Raw genomic sequence first — 8,534 nt, 5'->3', positions numbered from 1 at the left:
TTTCTTCTAAACTCTGTGTAAGTAAGACAGTGTTGATTTTGTCGACTAAAACTAAGACGAAAAATGTTCGCCGACTACCTTTTTTCACTGACGACAACTAAATGAAAACTATAAAGCTATGATGACTAAAACTAAGACTAAATATACCTGACAATTCCGTCAACAACTAAAAACTAGACTAAAATAAAAATAGCCGATCTACAAGCTCACAACGCGCCGTGCAGTATAAAACCAGCAAGTGTAAAACCAGCCAATACGATGCCATCAAGGCCCGCCAAAATACATTTTAATCGACTAAATCAACTGTAGATTTAGTCGACTGAAATTGCATTTAGTGGACTAACACTAGACTAACACTAAAACAATCCAGGTGACAAAAATGTGATAAAAACTAAATTAAGTTTCATTATAGAGCCTATAGGGCTCCATTTTCGTCACCGCTAAACCCCTTATCCCTAAACTTCTTTGCCTTTATTTTTACTATTTTGAAAAACATTTTTGAATAGTTCAACTAGCCAATCTACATTGACACGTTGTGAGCTTGTAGACTGGTCATTTTAACTATTCAAAAATGTTTAGCAAAATAGTAAAAAAAAAAAAGGCAAAGAAGTTTAGGGATAAGGGGTTTAGCGGTGACGAAAATGGAGCCCATATATCCTGTTCTGGTGGCTTGATGTATAGTACGAGCACACCTCCTGGTCCTGGACATGACGATGCTATGTTTAGGCCAGTCATTAGTCAATCTAAGCTAAAAAGTGGCGTGACCAAAAATAAATTGCAATCGTTCAAGTTTGTTTTATGATCCTGTCATTCAAATAACATATTAAAAATTGTGAATTATAATATTAGTGGATAATGGTAAATTAAGGCATTGAAAATTGAGAAAATTAGAACATTTTCAAAAGTAGCATAAGTGTAAAACTAGGGGGTTTTCATGATTCTGAACCAATAGTTTATGTAGTTATGTAGGATAATCCAGTTTAGTGAACGTTTCGTGAAGATTCTTGTAAACCATGTTTTTGTCTGTTCTATGGACCCTATGGGACACACAAAAAATTGTTTACATTTTCTATTTTCACCCTGACAATATTTATTAACATCCTATACAGGGGTGTTCAACCTTTTTATACCAAGTACCACCACAGAAAATATCTGGCACTCCAGGTACCACCATAATAACTGATCATAATAAAATCTACGCAATCTATCTATTATTAACACAGTAAGAAAATGTAATTTATTCTTTGAATTGTTTTGTTTTTGTTCCATTCCTAAGCCAATTTTTCTGCTGCTCTGACCCACAACTGATAATCTTCTATGGCTAGTTGTGCTGTCATGCTCATTTCAGAAGAAAATGCAATTTATTATTTGAATTGTTTTGTTTTTGTTCCATTCCTAAGCCAATTTTACTGCTGCTCTGACTGTTTTATTTTTACATTCTGTTTACACACAAGAAGAAGAAAAAAACAATCAGTAGGCCTATACAGAGATAACAGAGATCCAACGTGAATGTGAGGGAGGGTATATGTTTCTTTTCCAGTGGATCAGATAAGGCGTCTTGCCAGAAGAGTCATAAAAGTGACAAGGTCTGATTGATATTTAGGCAGGGAGATGGTTTCAGGAAGAACACCAAATAAGGAAAAAATAAGGGATGGACCTATGGGCAACTGTATTACCAACTGATAATATTTCTAATGTGATTAATAATAATAATAATAATAAAACTTTATTTGTATAGCACCTTTCATGACATGAAATGCAGCTCAAAGTGCTTTACAGAACAATGGAGAATAAAAGAAAAGCAAGGCAATGACAGTAATGCAATACAGTGAGGACATGAATAACAAAAACTAAAATAAAAACAACTAAAAGATCAATTAAAAGCAATGTTGTAGAAGTGGTTCTTGAGCTGAGCTTTAAAAATGTCTACAGAGGCTGCCTGACGAAGGTACAGAGGGAGCTTGTTCCATGCCGACGGCCCGTAGAAGCAAAAAGCTGCTTCCCCGTATTTTTTTGTTGCCATTTATTTAGGCAAAGCGAGCAGGCCAGCAGTGGAAGACCTTAGCGGGCGGTTTGGGACATATTTAGGCAGGCAGTCATGTAGGTAGGAAGGTGCGAGACCATTGAGAGCTTTATAGACAAGTAAAATAATTTTAAAATCAATCCTAAAAACAACCGGAAGCCAGTGCAGTGATGCCAAAACTGGAGTAATATGTTCTCTCATCTTAGTTCTAAAACTCTGTTCTGAAATCTTCTATGAATGGCTAGGTGTGCCGTCATGCTAATTTCAGCACGGCTGGAGAGCCTATTTCAACCAATTGCTTGGTCAGAACTACCTGTATTAATATAAATAAAATAAATATTTCATTACACTTTTGTCTTTTTCCTCCTTTCTTTGGGCGACTCCTCTGAGTACCACCAGACGGGGGCTCAAGTACCACTATGGTACTAGTACCAGTGGTTGGGAACCCCTGCAGCACCGAAGTCTGATGTCACTTTCAGTAGAGGGCGCCAGACCGCCAGTACACAGGTTCATGTATTTTTGCATTGAAATCCCCATTGGGGGATTTTAGGTCGCTTTATATAAGAACTGTGTTTGAAAAATAAACCGATCATCCCGGCCTTTCTGTCAGGGGGGTCGTTTATGATGTCCATTCATATTTTATACAGCCAGTTTCTGGAGAAAATTTAATTAATTTGTCCGCAAAAGCCTTGAAACATATGAAAGCATGCAATGTCGCTATATTCAGTACGTCACACCCAGCTGTCAACACATTGCGTTCCTGAGATTCCTCGTTGACCTAAGCTCAGCTGGCGGTGACTTGACTCGTACTAACCACGAAACATTAAATATCAATAAAATAAATAAATAATTAATTAACATGTCAGTTTATGTTGTGCGACAGGCAGCTGCAGCCACCCCGCCTACCCGGAAATGTAGTCTCTGGGTTGTTTGACTCGATTCTAGCGGTTATTGTGTTACTCTTTGGATATATTTGTACATTTCCACCTTCAGTCGATGCTTCATATCCATAATGAGTGAAAAGGCCGGGATGATCGGTTTATCTTTCAAACACAGTTCTTATATGAAGAGATCTAAAATGGGGATTTCAATGCAAATAAAAAGTACACATACCTGTGTACTGCACCCTCTACTGAAGGGCAGTCCATAGGCCTACTGTCTCCGACCATCAAACTTTTTGTCAGAAAGCTCCGGTACAACTACAACATGACGTCACTCGCAACTTCTGAAACGCATTCCTCCGATTTTTTGTTCTGAAAGCTGCACTCCCAGATGTTGTGAAATTAAAGTCTGATCTTTCCGACGAAAAGTTCGGTGGTCGGAGACAGTATGGACTGCCCTTAATAGTGACGTCAGGACTTCGGTGCTAGGCAAACAATTCTAAATGTCATCATTCTTTAAGTAACATGTGACATATGAAACTAGTGGGTTTTCATGATTCTGAATCCATTTCAAGCATTCGTTTTGCTCCAGCACTGTGTATTCAGGGTTAATAGAAATAAACTAAAGTAATTGTGCCCGTCTTCACACAAATTTCAAGTGATACTTTTATATTTAGCATTTGACATTTTCCTTTATAGCCTTGGGCACTCTTAATATGCATGGTCTACAGTATATAGGTCTTGGTTGTTAACATACATTTGAATCCAGAACCCATAACTCTGGGCTGCAGCCATATGGACTATATGGATATGCCAGACAGAAATCACTAATAAAATGGTCTGTGTTGAGTCAATAATTCCCTTATTATAAATAAAAATAGGAAAAATACTTTGTAGTTACAGTTAATTCGTGCCAACAAACAACGGACCAAACATATTTCATTTATTTCACCTGCTAGACAGAGAAACATTATTCACAATGCATTAGGCACTATAGTTCTGCGTTTGAAGTGAGTGAGTTGTCTTCTCATGCATGGATGGAGCAAGACTTTAATGACTTATTGACTGAGTCAGAAGAAATCACTCTGCCTTAAGGCCATGTTTCATTCGATTCAAAACAACATGTCACAAGCTCTAACAGATCTGTTTCAATTGTTCTCACTGTACATATTAAAGCAAATACATTTGCCATTAAACTTTAAACACATGTTTTCTCAGACTATTAGACGTCTAAATGGCTACAAATATAAATGGTCTAAAAGATTATTATTTTTGCCGTCTAGGCTTAAACAACGTCTTATTTATTAGATGTTTTCTTTTTCAGTAAGAATTGAGGCTCGAATACATGCACGTATAGTGGAGTAAGCAATAGGTCTATTAAAGTTAATTAATTTTAACCGTATATAGCTGCAGTGTTGGGTCAGCTGCATGTACATGTAACAATGAATCATGGCTAATAGGCCTATCAATTAACTTTAATAGACCATATTGATCTTCACGTCTAAGCTAAGCCTATAGACTGCAATTTTATTTTAGACCAGTTATAACCAATTTGTTAGTGGTGCAACCACTCCTATGGACAGCTATGTGTGTGGCTGTGTGTGTCGCTGTGTCCCTGTGTCCGAGCACGAAAATAGCATTACAGCGTTTGTTCACCACCAAGTGTCACTGTTGCACAGCCTAACACACAGTACAGTACAGTACAGTACAGTACAGTACAGTACAGTACAGTACAGTACAGTACAGTACAGTACAGTACAGTACAGTACAGTACAGTACAGTACAGTACAGCACCACTCACTTCAGACAGGTCTGATTTTTAGATGTCTAATAGCCGGCTATTGTTCAGTGGGAATAAGGGGTTGAGTGAATCCTGAAGCCTAACTGAGAGAAAATGAATGAATGAATGAATGAATGAATGAATATATATATATATATATTGTTTTTACATTAACATCTTAAAAATGTCACCATCCCAACCTGTATTTCATTTTCTTCCTAATGAGAGGTGGGATGTGGAAGATGGTGTTGCTATGGGCCCCTGATGTCATGCTCATGCATGCTAAAAGAGGAATATGTTTCTGTCAGGGGTGATTTATTCGCTGGCTGTAGGCATGAGAACAGATAAACCTGCAATTAATTAAGCTGATTGGATTTGGTGGATGGATGGTGGCCTAAAGCCATGTCTTATGGCTGGGCAGTCGCCGCTTGGATTTGATCCTCTAAAAGAAATGGAATGACAAGAAAATGTAATAATTTAAAAAAAAGTCTTTGTATAACATGATTTCCTTTTCAAACTAGCTTATTTTTGCCTAATGGCATACTAATTTCTGGAGTAAAATAATCCAGTAGTAATAGGCTAGACTGAATTCAACAAGTTTACTAATTATAATTTTACGAATGCAGCTAATTTAGAGATGACAAGGGACGGATGGCTGTACCACAGCTCAGAAAGGCAGCCTTTGATCAATTAGCTTTGGGAGGGAACCCCTTTTGGTGTTTTAAACATTAGGTTATAATTTAGCTATTGAAAAAAGATTTGCGCCACATTTTTACGATTTAAAAAAAATAGCAGACCTACAAGCCTGTAGCGCGACACTCGGTGGCGTGCTATGAGCTTGTAGATCTGCTATTTTTTTTTAATCGTAAAAATGTGGCGCAAATCTTTGAATATATATTCTTTCAAAGTGAATGTTTTTAACTCATGCACCAAACGTTTGCTTTATGTATTTGATTATTTCATCTCACATTGGACCCATGTTTTCTGTTTCTGTATTTTCTCTTTTTTAGTTGACTTAGTTAGTCTCCCTGCACATGCAGTACGTGCCAACTATACTGTAACTCTGGTGCAATTATTATTATTTTTAAATCATGCTAATAATACAACAATTAATGAAATGAAACAAAACAAACCATTAAACTATAGCTCAACTTCATAATACAGAACATATGATCAACATTTTTTGAAAGTACAGTGGTTTGCATTGGAGTTACTTTGTTTGTGTTGAATGCCTTAATTTACAATTAGGCATTTAGCAGACTCTTAATCCAGAGTGATTTACAGTAAGCAAGAACAAAAACACATCGTAATACACCAAATACATAAAAATAGTCATCATGAGTCATACGTAAGCTAAAAACCGAACAGTGGAATATCTATTCTACAGGTATATAATGAAATATGCGTGTATATATATATACTATAGAGTGCTATGTTAAAAGGCTATATCTAAGTTACTTATGTTTCGCCTTTGCATACGCCTGTAAGGTCGTCGAGGCTAGGGTAAGTGCTACGGCCCCGGACTATTAAGTCTGAAGAGGTGGGTTTTCAGACTGCGACGGAAGATTGGAAGTGAATCTGCATGTGCATAAATGCATTCCATAGTTTTGGAGCCAGAAGGGAGAAGACGTTTGGGACGTGTGGAGCGAATTGTCCCGGTGTTTTTAGCGAAGGTACTTCCAGCCTCCCTGTGTCGGCTGATCTGAGCACGCGGGAGGGTTTGTAACAACACTTATAAAGGAGTGTGAATCTCTAGCCTGGTTCGCTGTGTTCCGTGATTTGTTTTGACACTAACAAGTGACAAAACAAACACAGCGAATATAAGGCTGGAAACCATCCAGGAATCCCTATTCTCCTTCAAAATCACTCTAAAAGAAACCATCCAGGAATCCCTATTCTCCTTCAAAATCACTCTAAAAGAAACCATCCAGGAATCCCTATTCTCCTTCAAAATCACTTATAGGGTGGCTTCAATTCAAAATTGGCCCCAGTAAAAAGTCAAAGCCTGTTTATTGTATATACCCGATTGTGCTGAATATAAGACTATGTTTTTTTCCAATGGAAATATCCCCCAAAAACGGGGTCATATTATAATCGGGAACTAGACTATTTTACATTATTAGTTTTTCCACACCCACCCCTTTTTCCCCTCACTGTATAGCCTATGTTTCTTTTCCCTTTTTACCTCCTTTATGATGAATTCCTGTTCTGTTCTTTAATTGGCTTTATAGAAGTGTATATTTGTACATCTCTAAATGTCGATGAATTGAACAAGGTGGACCCTCTTGTAAACAAGTGTAATGCTTTATTGGGTTGTCCACTCACATCTACTTTGTACTTTAGTCTTTGTATTGAGTTGTGTTTGAATTGGGGAGAGCCGCCACGGATGTAACACTTTGCACGTTTTATTTTTTTACTCAGAGATCCGTTTATCTACATATGTAATATTTTCAGGCAACGGAGTGGACCTACACATGTCTGCTACCATAAACCACTTCAAGTTTTTAAATTGATAAAACGGGTCGGGAGTTATTAAACCGAACGTGGACGCTGTTCCAGTGTTACATTTGCTGCGCATATCGGATTAATTGTAACGGCATGCGTGATAAATGTAACAACGCTAAGAAAACACCATTAAACATATTGTTTCAGCTTAAAGCAATTATATTTCATTGAAGCAACTCCTTTTCATACCATGGATGTGATAAGAAAATGTATCAAACATAAGGGAAATATTAAATAGTACCGGGTGTACCAGTTTGGGCGTTTGAGTCAGTTCAATGGGAAAGTACATTGATTAAACAAAGGTTTGATTGATTGAGTTGTACAATGTTATACAACCCTAAACTAATTTAGAATACACTCTGTAATGAAAGACAGCTGACTGAACATATAATATTGGCCAATATGTCAAATATGTTAATATTACATAATGGTATTGAATGGTATGGCGTGTGTTACAATTGGCCCACTTTTGCAAGTTATTCTTTGGCGTTGCTTACAGACCAGAATGAACGTGCATTCCGTCTAAACACGATGCAAACTAATGAAGAACATAAGCATGAAGACATCCATGTGGATTTTTATTCACCAACATCAAAGAAAAAAATTGTAGCCCACATATACTCCAGGTGTAAAATGTTACGCATTTTGAGAAAAGTCAGTTTTTGCCAATAACTCCCCGTAGGATGAAGGTAAACACTTCAAACTTCCTGGGCAGGTAGAGTACGTTGCTGTAGACATACTGACGCGATGGCGTCATGATGGCGTTGACCAATCAAGAGATAACGTTCATGTTACAACCATGACGCGTTACAACCGTGGCGGCTCTCCCCTACTTTATTGTTAATAAATACTTCAATCAATCAATCAAAGTCTTGAAAAATGGGGGTCATCTTATAATCAAAATCGTCTTATATTCAGCACAATACGGTGTTTTTCTTTTTGACATCTAACCATGGATAGTATTGTATATTTGTCTGTCTTTAAATGTTTCGATGAATTGAGCACAAAAGGAGTAAAGGACCGGTCCCCAATGGAAACAAGACATAGGCTTTCTTGCATTCCTCTTAGACCTCGTGTCAAACTATAATTTCCTGTGTGTGTGTGCTTTTAAACTGCCAATAAAGTAACAGACCAAAGTCCATATCCATTTTACGGTGACAACAAATCAATGTAATTAGCAGAGAGGGTGTATAGCTTTATTGGATATGTCAATCAATATTTGAGGTGCAAGATCTACAAAGCCATTAAGCTACAGATTAACCGCTTTAAGTTAGTGAAGTAGACTTTACCGTGGCACCGACAGGGAGCCACAGCTTTAGCACATTATATTGGAAAGTTGTGCCTG

Source organism: Protomyctophum parallelum (assembly GCF_964188405.1).
Source record: "Protomyctophum parallelum genome assembly, chromosome: 5".
NCBI classification, from domain to species: Eukaryota; Metazoa; Chordata; class Actinopteri; order Myctophiformes; family Myctophidae; genus Protomyctophum; species Protomyctophum parallelum.
This window is presented reverse-complemented; position numbering follows the sequence as displayed.